Below are 18,218 nucleotides of genomic sequence, written 5' to 3' on the forward strand. Positions count from 1 at the left end.
CCGATACAGAAATCCATACTGACGCCAGTCGCCTACGCCTCGGTGCCGTTCTAGTCCGGAGGAGAAACGGAGTCGAACAGGTGATAGCTTACGCTAGCCGGTCACTGTCAAAAGCGGAAGGCAACTATTCTGCGACCGAAAAGGAATGCCTCGCCATCGTTTGAACTACAGCTAAATTTCGCCCTTATCTTTATGGCAGGACATTCAAAGTCGTCAGTGACCATCACGCGTTGTGTTGGCTAGTGAATATAGAGGATCCTTCAGAACGACTGGCGCGGTGGAGCCTCAGACTACAAGAATACGACATCACTGTAACCTACAAGTCCGGACGAAAACACTCCGATGCCGATTGCCTATCACGCGCACCCATTGACCCGCCGCCGCAAGATCACGAGAATGACGACGCCTTCCTTGGAATGATAAGCGCGGAAGACTTCACTGAACAGCAACGGGCAGACCCGTAGCTAAAAGGCCTCGTCGAATATTTGTAAGGGCACACCGACGTTGTCCCCAGGGTATTTAAGCGCGGATTATCTTCCTTCACGCTTCAAAACAATCTACTCGCGAAGAACTTCTCACCAGTCCGCGCCAACTACCTTCTTGTTGTCCCGTCAGGACTTCGTCCAGAAGTATTGCACGCCCTACATGACGATCCGACCGCTAGACACCTCGAATTTTCCTGGACACTATCGAGGATGCAAGAAAAGTATTATCGGCCGCGCCTGACCGCCGACGTCGCCCGTTATGTCAGAATATGCCGAGACTGTCAGCGACGCAAGACACCGCCGACAAGGCTAGCCGGATTACTACAGCCAATCGAGCCTCCTTGCCGACCATTCCAGCAGATCGGGATGGACTTGCTGGGCCCCTTTCCGACGTCAATAACCGGAAATAAGTGGATCGTCGTGGCGACGGACTACCTCACCCGCTTCGCTGAAACTAAAGCACTGCCGAAAGGTAGCGCAGCCGAAGTGGCGAAATTCTTTGTCGAAAACACCCTGCTGCGACATGGCGCACCAGAAGTCCTCATCACCGACAGAGGAACGGCCTTTACAGCGGAGCTCACCCAAGCCATTCTGAAATACAGTCAGACAAGGCACAGGAGGACAACGGCCTACCACCCGCTGACGAATGGTCTTACGGAGCGGCTGAATAAGACCCTCGCCGACATGCTAGCGATGTACGTCAACGTCGAACACAAGACCCGGGATGCCGTCCTGCCGTACGTAACATTCGCTTACAACACGGCGGTGCAAGAAACAACACAGATCACGCCGTTCAAGCTGGTTTACGGCAGGAACCCGACGACGACGCTCGACGCCATGCTGCCGCACGTAACTGACGAGGAGAATCTTGACGTCGCTACCTAACTCCAGCACGCCAAAGAAGCTCAACAGCTCGCCCGCCTACGGATCAAGAACCAGCAGCGTACCGACAGCCGACACTACAACCTCCGACGACGCTTCGTCGAATACCAGCCCGGCGACCGTGTTTGGGTATGGACCCCGATACGCCGACGAGGACTGAGTGAGAAACTACTGCGAAGCTATTTCGGACCCTACAAGGTCATCCAACGTATTGGCGCACTGGACTATGAGGTCGTGCCAGACGGCATTTCGCATTCACAGCGGCGCCGCGCACGATCTTAAGTGGTCCACGTGGTACGCCTTAAACCCTTTTATGGACGCAGACGAACTTCCTTATTTTGTTGTTTTCTTTGCTACGAGTGCTTCTTTTTTTTAATACTTTCGTTTGTTTGCAGCATCGGGTCGATGCTTTTTAAGAGGGGGGTATTGACACGTGTACTTATCTTTATCGGGCGACCACGTTTCGCCGCCTAAAAATGTTATCTCGCAGCGCGGGACGCGCCTGCATGTATCCGAAGTTTCTGGAAAGTTATCGATGCTTCTATCCGCTGTCTTTTGTTGCCGAACCTTATGTTATCTGATTTCATCGCCTGACGCGAATGGTGTAGAACTTTGTGGAAGGCACGCGGATCCCAACGATTAGTCTGGAACATTCGACGATTGATGTATAAAAGCGGGGGGCGTTTCCAGCGCTCGTTGCGCTCGGACGTGTTTTTCCGTAGCTCCGTATTTTCGCCCCGTTTGCTGGTTTTTTTTCGAACTCTGTTCTTTATGGACGGCTTTGGCGGTTCGTAATTACTACTGGCGCCTATCTACAAGGTCCGTCGTCATCTACACCCTCCTGCTGCGTCGTCCAACTCGAGTTCTTGCGCGGCTTCGCGAGTGCGAGTGCCTCCGCGGCACTCGCCCCGTCGGCGCGGAGCATCCAAGCTGCTGTCCGCTGCGTCGAGGGAGCGGAACATTACCGATGCAACTGCCATCCAAGCCAGGAACGTCTCCTTCGTGGGGACAAGTGCAACGTGTGAAGGCGGTACCCAGAGCATGGATACCACCAACATGGAGCAGAACAGTCCTGCTGTCGTGGCGCACACCTCAGCCAAGAGAACGAAGGAAGCTACTGGCCTCCCATCGGATGAAAATGTAGCTCCGTCAGCCCCGAAAAGACCTCGCTCATCACAAGGCCTGCCCGCACGACGGACGCGCACGTCTCCTGAGTCGCCAACGACATCGTGGTACAAAGTGGTTATCAAGCCTCGTGCTAGATATGACATGTCCACTCTGCACAACCGTATCATTCAAGCGGCCCTGGACGCCTGCCTCGAGACTTCCCCATTTCAAGGTTTTGCTCTACACAAACCCACTAATACGGTCTCAGTATGGGTGTCTGCTATGGCATTAGTTTATAAACTCGAAGAACCGCAACAAATACAAGTGTCGGAAGAGTGTGTCCTTCCAGTCCAGGCGTACCTCGCCAGTGGTACAGATTTAAGACGCTACGTGGTTAATGGCGTTGACCTTGACGAAGAACCCGAGAGGCTCCTGCAGGAACTATGGTGTCCCACCCACAAGGTCGTGGCTGCTCGCTACCTAGGCAGCGGTCGTACGTGCCTAATCACGCTTGAAGGTCCTAATTACCCACCTGAACGTATCCTGTATTATGGCTGCGTACTGTGCCCGCGTCCGTTCAAGCCTTCCGTTGTGTACTGCTACTCTTGCTTTAGACAGGGACACATGAAATCATCCTGCCCCTACCCACCTAAAGACGACACCATGGAGCCTGAACCGTCGGCATCGTTTAGATGCGGCCTATGCCAAACAAACGATCATGACATCACTTCCACGACGTGTCCTACGAAGTTGAAGGCCACCAAGAAGGCTCGACAACGCCATTCTCGACAGCCAGCAAGGACCCCTCGAGATACATCAATGAAACAAGTCCCTGTGTACAACCGTTACGCCGTTCTGGCCTCGCTGGAAGAGGACGCTAGCCAGGTGACAAAAGCAAGTACAGCGACAAGTGATGCTGCCACTCGCACCTATAGCGCAGCTGTTAAGTCGTCCACTTCACGACCGCAGCGGGCATCACAATCGATAGAAGACACGCCGCTTCCTTTGGCAGACGAAGAGTTCGAGATGGACGCTCGCCTGGCCAACCTTGAAAAGGAAATCCAACGTCTCAAGGAACGCCGTACAGTGCTCCGGCGTCATCATGACGGAGCGCGGCCGTCGCATTCGCCGTCGACGTCTAGTCCTGCTCATGGCTAACCCGGCATCTGTGTCAAAGCCTCTTTCACCCCAAGAACTGCTGCGCTTCGTTGCGCAACAGCTCCAGCATCTCACCTCGGTTCTACTGGCCAATCTTAATCTATGATGGCTGCTACGTCTTCAAGTGTGCCAGAAGGCATCTCACAGTGGAACTGTCGCGGCATCGCGGGGAAGGTCGGAGAGCTGCGTCAGCGTCTCAGATATGGGAAGCTGCGTGTTTGGTCTCTACTGCTTCAAGAATCCAACGGCCTGCCGCCCATTCCAGGATTTGTGGCATACTCATCGCCTTCAATGTTGGATCGCAGGAGTGCTACGCCCGATGTCCCTCCAGGAAAGGCTGCAGCGTATGTAAGGTGCACTCTTCATCAGACTCGCGTTGATCTTTCACGGTGGTGTACACTATGGCAAGAAGTCGTGGCCGTATTGGTTCGTCTCCAACGCACGGACGTTATCATCGTTTCATACTATGCCCGCCCCCACAGCGGTCGTGCGGCTCGGTTGTGTCTCGGCTGGCTGGCGCACCTACGACAGAAACATCCTGGTTGCCCCATTATGGTCGCAGGAGATTTTAACGCGCCCCACACCACATGGGGATACGCTATTTCCAGTGCGCGTGGTACATGTGTGCTGGACACATTTATGGACGCCAATTCACTCTGCTTAATAATGTGTCAGTGCCTACTCGTCGGCGAGACCACCCTCGCGCGCCGCCACACTCACCGGACTTATCTTGGTGGCTAGGAAGGACGACCGTCTCGTGATCATGTGAACCCGACTGCTGGGGTAGCGACCATCATCCGATTCACCTTGGCTTATCTTCGGGAGGAACAGGCCGCCTCCGCCGACTATGTCGAGTGGTGGACTGGGATCGATACAGGGCGGTATCAGAAAGCAATGTATCCAACTTCATGGTGGACCCGTCCCATTGTCTTAAGGCGGCATGAGTTGAGGCGACACGTACGTCGTGGGTTGATGAATCGCGAACCGCTCCTGATTTGCAACTTCTGCGTCTCTGGGCGTCGCGCCGCCAAGCAGAACTTGCATCAGAACGTGACCCTGCATCAAATACCCTTCGCTTAGAGGCCCAACGCGTTACTGCAGTAGCTCGGCGCCATGAACACCGCTTAGAACGAGGCCAATGGATGGACTGGTGCTCTTCTCTCGGACCTTCGTCGTCCAATGCCTCCATTTGGCGCACCTTCCGAGTAATGGAACGTGGTCGGCGCCCTCCAGAGCCCGCAGCCTGCGCCCTGTTAGCATCGGGCCAGACACCAGCAGTATTCGCAGAAACTGTCGCCCACACCTATTTTCCGGCTTTGGACACAGCACCGCCTCCCTTCGTTGTTCAAAACTGCCTTCCCGCGGACGCAGCAACGCCGCCTACGGTCTCTGACATCGAGGGTATACAAGCTGCCTTCACTATGGCGGAATTTTAGCGGCAATCGACCTGTCAAAGCCATGCAAGGCACCAGGACCGGATGGCATACCGTATGAACTTTATAAAAACACGGAAGGCAAGGTTCTCGAAGTGCTGTTGGGGGCCATAAACGAAGCTTGGGCTACAGGAGTCATTCCCGATTCTTGGCGGCATGCAGAAATGGTCCCTATTCCCAAACCCGGAAAACCCCAAGATAATATCGCTCATATGCGCCCAATAGCACTAACCTCAACGTTAGGCAAGCTGATGGAGCGTATGCTCGCGACACGTATTACATGGTGGCTCGAGCGGTACTCATGGTATCATCCTGGCCAAATCGGGTTCCGTGCTCATCTAGGCGCAGAGGATGGCCTTGCGTACCTATCTTCTATGGTTCTCATCGGAGGCCGCTCCCGAAGAATTCGCACGATTGTGGCAATGGATATTCGTAAACCATACGACCATGTGAGTCACGAAGCAATTGTCGGAATTCTCCACTGGCTTCAGTTCCCTAGCCGTGTCAGCACATTCGTCGAAGCCTTCCTGTGCGTTCGCACCTTCTCCATTCGCCTGGCTGGCCAAGCAGCAGGTCAGTTCGTCGCACATCGGGGTGTCCCACAAGGATCTGTGCTCGCGCCAGTCCTTTTCAATATTGCTCTCCTTGCACTAGCCTGGAAGCTAGCCACGATACATAACGCACAGTACATAATGTGCGCAGATGGCATCACTGTCTGGTCAGTTGATCCTGAAATCTGCCACCAAGAACAAGCCCTCCAAGAGGCCCTAAACATGACGCACAACTGGTGTGCTCAGATAGGCCTTGACATTTCCAAGGACAAGACGACGTACATGTCAGTAGCGAACAAGTATGGGCGCCGTCTACTGGCACTACGGCCTCTTCAGTTAACTCTGGATCAGCAACCATTACACGAGGCTTCAACTCTCCGTGTACTCGGCCTTGAAATGGATTGCTCCGGATCTGCGGGACCATGGGTCAAGAATGCAAGGCAACAGGCTGCAGAAACGATGTAGTTGATACGTCGGATTGGGAAGAAATCTGGCGGAGCGAGCACCAACATGGCTCGCCTTCTTGTCCGTTCTGTATTGCAGCCACGACTCGTCTAAAGACCCCAGTTTCATCATCTCACGACGGCACAATGGGCTCGCCTTGAGGCCATTAATAACGAAGCTATATGGGCCATAACGGGACTACCACGTCTCACTCCGTTGCCAACCCTACAGGCTGAGTCCCAACTCAACACTATTGACGAACTCGTGCACCAATGTCGATGCGCGCGCGCCCTAAAGCCATCATATTTCGGCTCGGCTGCTTCACTGGCCCGGTACATGGGACATGAAATAGGCAATCCAGCATCTACGAGACCCGATGTAGCTCCGTGGAAAAGGGTACAATAAAGTGACAATAAGCCTCTTGGTCGTCTGTATAGCGCGGTTCCTCGTCAGGCGAATGCCCATGTTTCCCGCCTTCACCCTGCCGATGACAATCAAGACGATGCGACTCTTGTAGCATACACTGATGCCAGTGTTAATGGCACCATAATTCACACAGCTCTCGTGTGTCCATTGATACCAGAGGGAGGCCAAACGTGCTCGTATGTTGCCGATCCTGCACCACCGGCCTACCTTGCCGAGCTTGCTGCCATACGAGACGGCTTGGCCGCGTTGCTACCTACTGTTCAAGATGCTCCATACTCTCAACTCATCATTCGCACAGACTCGACTCAAGCCATTCACGCCATACGTAGGGTATCTCGGTCCACTGTATTGTCAGATAGCATTCACCGTCTTGCTGCCACTACGAATATCCTCATACGCGTCCAGTGGGTGCCTCGAGCAGCCCTGCCGGGTCTCCTTGAAGCAGATATGGCAACCCACCCACAGATTACAACATGCCCTCTTCCACATTTCCCTGAAGACGCATGTGGACGACTCATCCGGGAAAAGGAAAACCTCCGACGTACCACACGAGCTCTCACACCTCCGTGTGGGTCAGGCCTCCCTGGTGGGTTAACCCGCCGAGAGGAGGTTACGTCAAGGAGGCTACGTGTCGGGGTCGTGCTCACCCCGTCTGTGACCGCTCTCTGCCCGCAACAATACCATGGTCCTTACGGATCATCGTGCCCATTTTGCAACACAGGAATCCAAAATGTGACAGTGACACACCTATTATGGACGTGCCCAGGACTTCATCTAAGCCGTCTCCGCCATCTCCGGGCAACAGGCCTCCGGCCTGGCCGCCCACCCCACCTTGAACGTTGGATTCTGGACCCCATCATCGTTCACTCCTAGATTTTTTGCACGAGTCGAACCTATTCGTGTATTTCTAACATCTTTTGTATTATGGCTAAGGGCATGCTTTCGAAATAAAAAAAAATGTATAAAAGCCGACGCGCTTGACCCGTTGACCAAATTTTTCGACGATCGCCGACTGTGTTCGCCGCTCTCGTTGTGCTGTAAGTGTAGCCTATTTTGTGGGCACAGGTGCGCCCGATAAAAATCTAGTTTTGCCTTTCACAGTATTGCTACTGTGTTCTTAACGTCACCACCACGGGACAATATGATCGCAAAGTGGCCAGTATACTCTAAGAAAGAAGATATAAGTCTAGTACGGTTGACGTGGGAACGGGTCCCTCAATGATGCTATGATGCTTCATTTATGGCTTCCGCCGGACTTTTGACCTCGGAAATAGAGACATGTAGGCTTGAATATGTTTATTCAAACGGAGTGTGTGGTGATAAGCGATCACTTAGCGGCAGCTTTTTTTCTTTAAAAAAACTTCTTAAAAGGGGGCCTTTGAGATGTGTCGACTGATATGTTAACTGCACCTTTGCCGTAATCGATGTGGATCAGCCATGCGAAGACGACGAAAACAAAGGTGGAATGCGGCGTGAATTCAAAACATGAAGCGTTCAGCCAATGGGTGCCTACACAGCAGTGCCAAAGGAAAGAGGAAGAAGAAAAAGAATCCGGGAGATGTGAAAGAACAAGCGAGCGTGGAGGAAGGAGTTCGCCAGTGCTCCAGGCTCAGGAGTGAAGTCGTCGGGCGTCAGGCCCATGCTAAGCTTTATGCCTTCTAATTCTTTTTTGTGTGTTTGATGAGTTTGTTGAGTTTCTTTTTCTCTTTGTGTGTCCATTTTCTTTAATGAATCACTTGCTGTGTTTCTTTGGGCCTGCGCTTCGGGGCTACTTGGCGCCGTTCACCGCCGCTAGTTCGCGGCAGTGTTACCCGACCATGGCTAGTTCAGCTGACTGAACCTGATGGCCTCTCCGTTTCTGGAGACCGGGCAACATGTGATACCCCTTTACGCTAACTTGCAATGCCTTTATCATGGGCGTCCTGAGAAAGGGGTGATTCCCTTCCTCCTTCTCATGGAACTCTTCATTTATAGGGCCGAACAACATTAAGTTAACTTTGAGAAACTTCAAATCATGATAATTTGGAAGATACACTTCAACGTAAAGGATATGACGCAAATGATGCGAGTTACTCTTTAGTATAATTTTTACTGAATAATACTTACTGCATTTCTAACATTGATTTCAGCAATGTTTGGTACAAACATCAATTAGGAATATTCACTCGGAAGAGGCATCAAACACTGCGCAAACAAGTAGTTTGTAGTTGGATATTTACTTCCTCTTCAAAGACGCTGAGTTTATATGTGAAAAGGTCATAGTCTGATTAGACTTCTGGATGGCTTGTGCACATATTTGGACGGCGTGTGCGTCGGTGATTTTGTTTACTTGGTTGATGAGAAGTATTCTTATGATTTTGCCGGTAATAAAAGCCGTTCATCGATTTGCGTAGCTGTCGTCAACGCACTCGGGGCAGCTTAGAACTGACGCGCACTAGAGCGGACGCTCGACGAGCGGTTGAAGAACTTCAAGCATATTCGTTCTTGGCAAGTCTTTTGCCGCGGGATAAAAAAAAATGCACTACGTTGTTCAAATGGCAAGATATTCTGACCTTTGGTAGCATAGCCCACTCCTGTCTTTACTTTGCTATAGGGCGTACAGAGAATCTTTTTTTCACGTTGTTGCTGCAAGCAGTTCGCAGCATCCGAAACCAAACTTGTTACTAACTTAGCAATGCATCCACCAACCTACGACAAACCCGGGTAAGACACCGACCTTGGCGCAGTGGCTTGACATTCCCTTACCTCTTCCAGCTTGTCGTGAAACTTTTGAGGCAGTGCAGCAGCCACTTGTCCAGCAGGAACACCGGGCGCTTCAGCTTCTTTCATGCCTAATGACTCGGCCTTCACAATCCAATCAAGGTGCTGGCAAGCAGTAGATTGTTGCCGCCGCAAACTTGTCCAATTCTTCCAAAACGTACCTCGGTTGGATTCCATTTAACTTCTTCTTCAGCACATAACTGACGCCTTTCTGCAGCAAGGAGCGTGTTGTTTCAATAGTGGACTGCGTTGTGAAGAGCAAGGCTTGAAATGCCTCTTCTATGAGTGCGCCGTCGCCTTAGGCGACTGAACATGACTGTACATTCCTGAGGTATAGATTCAACTTGTCTTTCAGCCACAGCAAACGATGATAGCGCGTCTTACAGATAGGGATCTTGTAGCCACTTCCTGCATAGAAAGTATCGTGTATTTCAAACCAGTCATTGCTTTAAGGTTGTCAGAAAGCGAATGATGGTACCCGCTTCTTTAATATCAAACAGGGCCCTATCTCCACGGTAATTCTCCTGCAGATGTTGTAGCGCCGCACAACCCTAGAGTGAAAACACTTGAACAGCATGCAGCCATGCGGAAAAGGGTGATGTTGAAGAGAAGCGGACGTGGACAGAACCCTGCGAGCTGCCCTGGTTTCTAGGAGTGAAAGTTGATGGAGAGATAGAACTGAATGAGATCTCAGTCATGCGACGGGCAAGGAAAGCCGTGACATAACCGTGGATATGAGGACCTACGTTAAGGGTGAAAGGAGCATCTAGGATAGCGGAATGGAGGACGTTGTCAAAGGCTTTCGTCATGTCGAGTGCCAAGACGTCACGTGTGCGCTTGGCGTGAGGAGGGTGAGAACCTCTCAGGAGAGCTGGAGCATGAGCTTATGAGCAGAAAGGGAAGGGCGAAAGCCGAACATCGAATCGGGAAAAAGGTGGTTGTCGTCTAGGAAGTCCTGCAAGCGATCGAGAACAACGTGCACCAAGAGCTTAGCGAGACAAATAGTGAGGGAAATATGGCGGAGATTTGGGATGTCTATTGGCTTGCCAGGTTTGGGGAAGAAAATTACCTTAGCGTGGGTTCATTTGGAAGGCAGTGTGCTCCCATGCCAATGCTTGTTAAAGAGGTAAGTGATGGCATCGAGGGATGGGGTGTCCAGAATACGGAGGCCCCTGTTAAAGATTTGGGCAGCTTCCGCTGTGGAGGTCGTGGGGAGCTTATGCAGCGCAGAACGAACCTCACCCAGGGTGATATCTGCATCGAGCGCCGAAGTAGGGGTGCTGGTGTAGGAAAGGAGAGAGGAAATGGTGTTGGTGCAGAGATAGCGATCACGAAGAACAAGAATAAAGTTGCAATCAGAGACTGGAGGTGAGTGAAGGAGGCGCGTCACGTTCCTGCGGAGCGTGGCTTTGGCATTCGGCCGGTCAAAGAGGTCACGTAGGAGCGAGCCGACGTATCCCTCAGCCTGAGGTTACCGGCCATGCGCTGGCAGGTCTTGCACCACTGCTGTCTGTCGAGAGAGGAGCAGTGCTCCTCTATATCCATTACCAGGCTAGCAAGGCCTAGGCGCAGCGAGCGGTTGTGGTTCTGGGAAAGACAGCGGCGGGGGAGGGAGCGACATGCCTCCCAAGGGTACAGGAGGCGAATGCCAGCCGTGTAGAAGTGAGGAGGGGGGCACAGTGGAGTTGGTAGAGGTAACATCCTCAAGCAAGTTGGTGGTCCACTTAGAAAAGTCCGAGATGGAGATGGGGGATTGTTGCCGCGACTGGCAGCAGCGATTCCAGTCCACCAACCTGCACCAGGCGCTTGCGCGTGGAAGATAGTGTGGTCAGAGAAAGAGGCGGACCCAATATAGCGGTCGCTACCGAGAGAGATCCAGGAGTTTGTCCACACCACCTCCGGGATATTTTTGCAAACGGAAAGTTCCGGCTTAGTGTTCCGGAGTGTTCTTAGTGTTCCGGCTTAGTGTTCTTAGTGTGCGCTGGAGCCAATGCTGGCGGGCTCCGAGAAATCAAAGACGTACAAGTGTTCGTTCTGGACGACGGTCTATAGCGCCAGGCCCTTCTCGCTGTTCCTGGGTTAGCCCCAACTTACGCCATGAGCGTGCACATCCCCAAAAATTAGGAGCGCCTGTCGGCTCGCACGTGAGATCGCGTTGCGGAGGAGGAAGGAGGTACTCCTTCCAAGAAGAGATGAATGCACTCCAGAATGTCTAGTGGATGAATGATCGATTGCCATGTCAGTGCGATGAACTAACGTGGAAGCTTTCAGAGATGAAGGAGAAGCGGGGTGGAACGCTGTGTGGTCACGTAGTTCACGTAGGTCACTGGGGAGAAGGTTTCTTGAAGGGCGATGACAGCCGGTGATTTCCGAGGGAGGAATGTTCTGGAGGTGGAGCTGCAGCGTGTTCCGCTTTTCGCGGAAGCTGCGGCAGTTCCACTGGCAAAAGTTAAGGCCTCGGGGGTTTCTGGCCATATTGAGGCCGGGGTTCCCCTGCTAGTGCAGGGTGCTTGGGAGATGAGGACGAGGGGAGGAGGTATGCGACATTAATGGTCATCTGGGCAAGATGGGCCTCGAGGGAACTCTGGCGGGCCTCAATTCCCGCCACACGGTCGTTCATTTGAGCCATCCAGCTCAGCGTGTCCGTACGCAGAGCTGTAATGGCGGCCATGAGGCGTTGTTCATGGGCCTCGAGGAAGGAGGCCGTGTGGCGGATGACAGCCTCCATCTCCATGGTGAAGGCAGGATAGGTAGAGGAGTGCCTCTTTTGTAGAGGGCTACGGGAGGGGGTGGCGGAACGAGATGCTGCGGCTGAAGAAGGATGCGGATATAGGGGCGGGAGATTGTGGCAGTGGGGTTGGGGGCTGGTGAGCGATGGGTTCTGGGGTTTGCTGAGGGGAAAAGGTGGGAAGGTGGGGGCGCGCGAGCAGCGCCTGCAGCTGTTCTTTTAGTAGGCCAATCTCCTAGCTCTGGGCTGCGATTTGATGTTTGAACTCTTCTTTTTTGGGGTCGGGGGTGGACGGCTGCGATTGTCAGCTCACCTGGGAAGCAGTCGATGGAGTGTCTTGCCTCAGTAGTGGTGTAAATGAGCAGCGTCGGCGGGGGCTTCACCCGGCGTGATCTGGAGCTTAATCGTTGACGGGGGTGGGATGAGTGGTGGTCCTTGGAAGGATGGTGTTGACGGCGCTGAGTTAAATGGCGTTGACTTGGGACTGGATGTGAGTTGGGGAGAGACTTCCCCGCTCGAAGTGGAGCTCACATGGGCGGGACCCTGCGACATGTGTGCCGCTGCACAATATAGTATTGTAGTCAGGGGGTCCCGAGCCGCGTGCACAGTGTGGGCAGCGTCCGGACCTGGGTTTGGTACATACGTCGGAGCGGTGACTATGGCTCCAACAATTGATACAAGCTTCAGCCTTGGTGTGGAAGGGGTGACAAATGAACAGGCCGCAGTTGAACACCACGGCGCGAGGGAGTTCCTTCCTACCTACGAGGGTGGTCAGGACTGACCGGGTGCGACCCATCGTCCTTGCGTCAGATATGACGTAAGTGTTGCCGGGATTCATAGCCTGAAAGTCTTCGATGATCTCCTCTTGGTTTTGTTTGGACACGGCGTTGGAGATTGCGCCGCGGAGGGCTTTGTCGGGTGCGGCCACATAGCCGCTAAGTGGGAACAGCTGGGTGGCGAGACGCAGTTCAGAGGTACGCACATATTCTCAGGTGCGTTGCTCCGAGGGCGTGCTGACGGTGAAAGAGAAAGACGGGCGGCGGCGTTCTCAACGCTGGCGTTGGAACAAATTGAGGCAAGTAGGGCCCCATTGGTTGTTGCGTGGAGGTAGAGGCCATCTCCAGGGAGGAAGATGATCTTGTAGTGTGCCGCTGCGAGTCGAGGCAGCGGGACGAGGAAGTATAGGTGATGAGTCTTCAGCGATGGCGGGGGTGCCATGGTGGACTTGAGGTGGGCGTTCGTGGCTGAAACTGCTTTTTTCGATAGGCCCCATGGTGGGCTTGGAGCATACGGGACCAGCGGTGGTCACCATCAAATACTTGTTGGGAGATGGGTGTACCGTCGACCATACATTTCATATTGGCGGCTTCGAGGCAACGGGAGCGAGTAGCAGCGCCGGGGATGCCGGCGCGACGCTAGGTGGCGCCGTGTGCTGCGGGCGAAGTGGCGTGTCAGGAAGTTCCTTACACCTTCACATGCTCGGTAGCGGAAACTGGAGGACATCCGGGGGGAGATGCCAAAACCAGGAGCGGAAATTGCGGGGCCCGTGCAAGGCACGACCGAAGAACTCCGGGCTTGGGTTTCGTTCAAAGTGGAGTGGTGTCGCGGTGGTGCCAGAGCACGGTGTCTTGCATGTGGAGCATGGTGTTGCGACAACTTTACCCATACGTGGGCAGCTGTGGCGTAGCCAGAAATTTCGTTCAGGGGAGGCGTGGGGGGGGGGGGGGGGCGGCTCACATTACAGCTCGGTCTCCTCCTTAAGAGGAAGCTTTAGCTCGGGTGCTCGTATCAAAATACATGTAGAAGAAGAATTCGTTTGTCTCGGCAACCAATGTACCAAGTTTGACGAGGTTTGTTGCATATAAAAGAAAAACTTAAATTCCAGCGATTGTTGGTGTAGAAATGTTCATTTACGTTGTCAATCCTTTATTAAAAATTGACCAAAATTGCAAATTTTCAGAAAACGAAACAAACTATCAAGTTCAAACCTCTGTAACTCAGCAATAAAACATGATGTCAAAATTCTGTGAATTGCACCTAATAGTACATCTATAGCAGACAAAATTGCTATGTTACACATGAATGTCAAGAAATTTTGCATTATCGAAATACGGCTTTCGCAGGATCCTTGTACACATCGTAACCAATTCAGGTGAGATACGAATTGACACACCAAATTTGTCCGCTTTGACTGTTATATAGATGCCGTTTCCTGAACAGCGACATATGTGCTTGATACAGAGCTATTAGTTTGTAAACGTCGTGCTTCTATATCTTTTTATGTCGAGATTTTCAGGATATTTTAAACAATGTTCAGGTCCTAAATCGTAATTCCGCTTCCAACAGACAGTAGAATTTAGCTTTCGCTCTCAAATTCAACAAATTTCATTAAAAGCTATCCGGGGGTAATCCCAGAAAAACATTTCTGCGTTTTACATGTATTTGAATAGGCCGCGTCGGAGTTGGGCGCGAGCTAAAGCTTCCTCTTAAACAGTTTGTATGCGGATCAAATACATGAATCAGAACTGCATTGCCATTGCCAAAGATGCTGCAAACGAATTCTTGAACACTACGCACGGTCAAAACAAGTAAAATATGTATTTTTCGAAAACGAATATACTTGTATGTGCCAAAAATTGGGCCCAAAATAATTGGTATCTATGCTTTCATGTTTTTTTCGCTATTTAGTAAGTAAAGAAAATATCACACGAACTTTAGAACTATATCACTTCGAAACCAGCAAAGCAGTGCACGCCGCTGATGTGAAAAATGTAAAGGCCATGAAAATAACAAGCTGAGGACAAACATTGTAATGAAACTTTGCCGTTCAAGAACCGCATTTAGATTCTTGCTCATATGCAACGGCGAGTGAAAAATCTCAATGACGCTGTCATTTCAGCCAACATATAACGCAGGAGCGGCTGTGACCGGTCGTGTATCGTGAACAATTGCAGCGAAATTAGAGCCGCAACAGAGAGCACGTAAAAAAAGCCGGAGTTCTGCAAAATATACGAAGTTCTGCAAAATATACGAGGGCGAGTAAAATGAAAGTCAGCTAATGCAAATATATGACGAACGCGGTATTTTATTTAAAAGTAGTCTCCATGATAATTTAGACATTTGTCCCGTTGTCTAACGAGTCGCGTGAATGCCGTCTCATTAAACTCCTTGGGTTGCTGTTTCAAAAAGTCTGCAACTGACTCTTTCAGGTCATCGTCCGACACGAATCTGGTTCCCTTGAGCTGTCTTGTTCGGTTGCCCCAAAATGTGGATGTCACAAGGCGACAGATCGGTGCTGCGTGGCGGATGTTGCAGCGTTTTCCACTTGAACGTTGCCAGTTTTGTAATAAAAACATCACCGACGTGGGGACGGCATCGTCGTGGAACAACATGACCCCATTCGTCAATTTACCACTTAGTTTGTTCTTGATTGTCACACGCAGCGGATCTGGCGTTTCACAATAACGAAAAAAATTTATAGCCTCTCAAGATTTAGGAAATTCTATCAGTAATGGCCCCTGACGATCGAAAACAAAAGTCAACAACACCTTTCCAGCGGAAATGACGGCCTTTCTTCTCTTGGGGGTGGTGAATTCGAATGTTTCCACTGTAAGCTTTGCCTTCGTGTTTTAGGCTCGTAGAAGTGGCACCATGGTGCCGATCACAATTGGAGACAGGAAGTCGTCACCTTTATTATGATACCGGATTAGATGAGTCAAGACAGCGCTGAACTTCTCCGTCTTCTGACGGTAGTTCAAAATCTTGGGCATCCATTGCGCAAACAAGAGCCGATAACTGTGATGTTCATGAATTATGGTGTCGACCAAACCGCGACTGACGTTCACACGCTCTGCCAGTTCATCGATACTTATCCTCCGTTCTTGTCTCATCAGCTCATCAACCTTTGCGCTTTTCTTAGGGGTGATTGCACGATGGCTTTGGCCCGGCCTTGGATCGTCTTTGCAACTTTCACGTCCTTCTTTGAACCGTTTGCTCGAATGCTTCACAGTGGCCAATGAAATGCAATGTTCAACGTACACGAAAGCCATACGGCGACTAATTTCGTTTTGGGAAATACCTTCAGCTGTCAAAGAGCTCAGGGCACCAGGCTGCTCACCTTCTGGAGCGTCCATTACGTCATGCAACCATGTTCAACTCAGTGTATGAGAGCATTAAAAATTTATCCTCACGCCTTCGTGTCACTCATGTAAATGAGAGATACCCGTGTGTTATGCGCATGCCTCGCAGATAATGAACCGAACCATTATTGCGCGGGGCTGGCTAGATCCCTTTCATCTGACTGCCCTGGTGCGTTAGAAATGCGAAAATGCAATGCAATACAAATGCGAAAATACAGCTTGATAAAAGGTAAAAAAGTGTCACTGGAAACAAAGTTAACTGCACGTATACGCAAAACCTTGCGACAAGGTATTTAAATGTCTATAAGTCTCCAATAAATCTACGTATCTAAAAAAGTCACTATATATAATGCGTCAAACAAAGCAAATGAATATGTTGCGCAATCAGAGATCCACAGAATCCTAGATCCCGCCCCCATTCCATCACCTCCCCCTGATGTATCACGCGCGACAGAAGGCGGCGCGCTTGCTCCCCGCTTTTCTCTTTTGCGCGCCCAAGACTGATCCACCACCGTTGGCTCACCCATTCCAGCCCCCCTCCTTTCCCTACGCTTTCGCTCGCACATACTGTATTCGGCGCGCGGTCATTGTGGTATTGCCCTTGGACTTTATACGAAACATGAGGGCGACGGCGGCGGCAGGAATGGGCCTGGAGTGTCCATATAATTGCTATCGCAATACTATATAATAAGAGTGTCCAGCAAATGAAGCGTCCCGTGGCCCATTATTGTCCGCAAAAGAAGAAGTAGCAAAATCGAACTTTCACCATGCGACAATTCGCTGCGCCACAACAATGTCTTCATTTTTTTTTTGTGGGGCCGGGACACCAAAATAGAAAGCGCAAAGTATGTTGGCCACCATCGAATGCCTACTTTGGCCACCTAATGTGGCTACCGAATAATGTCAAAGAAAACGGGAGACGCCTGGTCCACCGAGGACCATACGCATACTGCTCGGTATCCTACACTGGTGAGACAAGACTTTCCCGAGAGGTTGCGCTCGAGCGAACGCGGTGCCATTCGTCGAGTTCCCACAGTGATGGCGGCGAGCGACGATAGTCTCGTTTTCTCGTCTGCTAGCCAGAAAGCGCCCAAAACTCTGCCAGGCGAAAATCCACTCGGCCAGAGAAAAGCGAACGTGTACTAAAGTGCGCCGCGCGGTGGTCGGAACAACACGAGAAAGAAGCGTGCGCTCTGGCTGCCTCTGGCAGCCCGCGGGTAAAGTAGCGAGTACAAAAAAAAAAAAAAAATGAAGAGGCTCAATGTGTCCTCACGAATAAATGTCCAAGTAGAAAAATAAATAAGAACGTAGTTACCTTGGAAAGCTCTACCGTCTTGACATGGATGCTTTGGCGTAGGTGAAATAAAAATGTTGATATTTTTTGGGGTCATGACGGCACAAATGAACCACCACAACGTTTCATCTCATCGGACTTCGCTCCTGGCTTTGTGAACTTGTCTGATAGTGTGTTGACTTGGCTTGTCTCGTTGTATGGTCCGTTGTAAGACTTTAGAAATGTCACTGCACCTTTGGCGTCCAATATTTATAGGAAGAATAAACCGACAAAGTTCCGCAATTTAAAATCTAGAGAACAACTTTGGAAATGTCAATACACCTTTAGATCAAAAGTTTATGAAAACTTTAAACCCGTAAATTTCGGCACTGACATCCATGCGCTCTGTCGATTTCGCGGCCTCCGCGAGATGCCGCGGCGAGCCCGTACGCCATCATAACGCCCTTGAAACTTTGTGCTTGGATGGGACTATAATGGGGCTGCTTGCGTTATGTGACTCCCGGTGCATGGGCCTTGTCGCGAAATCCAGCCTGAGTTCACATTCGCGGTGAAATGTCTTTTCGAGCGTGAAAAAGACATTCTAGACAAAATTCAGAATGATTTCCGGCACCGGGGATTGCTTTGGTGGGCGGTGCATAGACAACACGAAAAAATTACTGGGGGGGGGGGGGGGAGGCTGTAGCCCCATGAGCCTCCCCCTTGGCTACGACCCTGGTGGGTAGATGCCGAAGATAGTGGAATGCCAGGCCGACCCGCGTATGAGGTGAAACAGGCGTTAAGCACACCCCATACGCGGGCCGATCCCGGAAAT

The sequence above is a fragment of the Dermacentor andersoni genome, chromosome 7, assembly GCF_023375885.2.
Source record: "Dermacentor andersoni chromosome 7, qqDerAnde1_hic_scaffold, whole genome shotgun sequence".
Lineage (NCBI taxonomy): Eukaryota > Metazoa > Arthropoda > Arachnida > Ixodida > Ixodidae > Dermacentor > Dermacentor andersoni.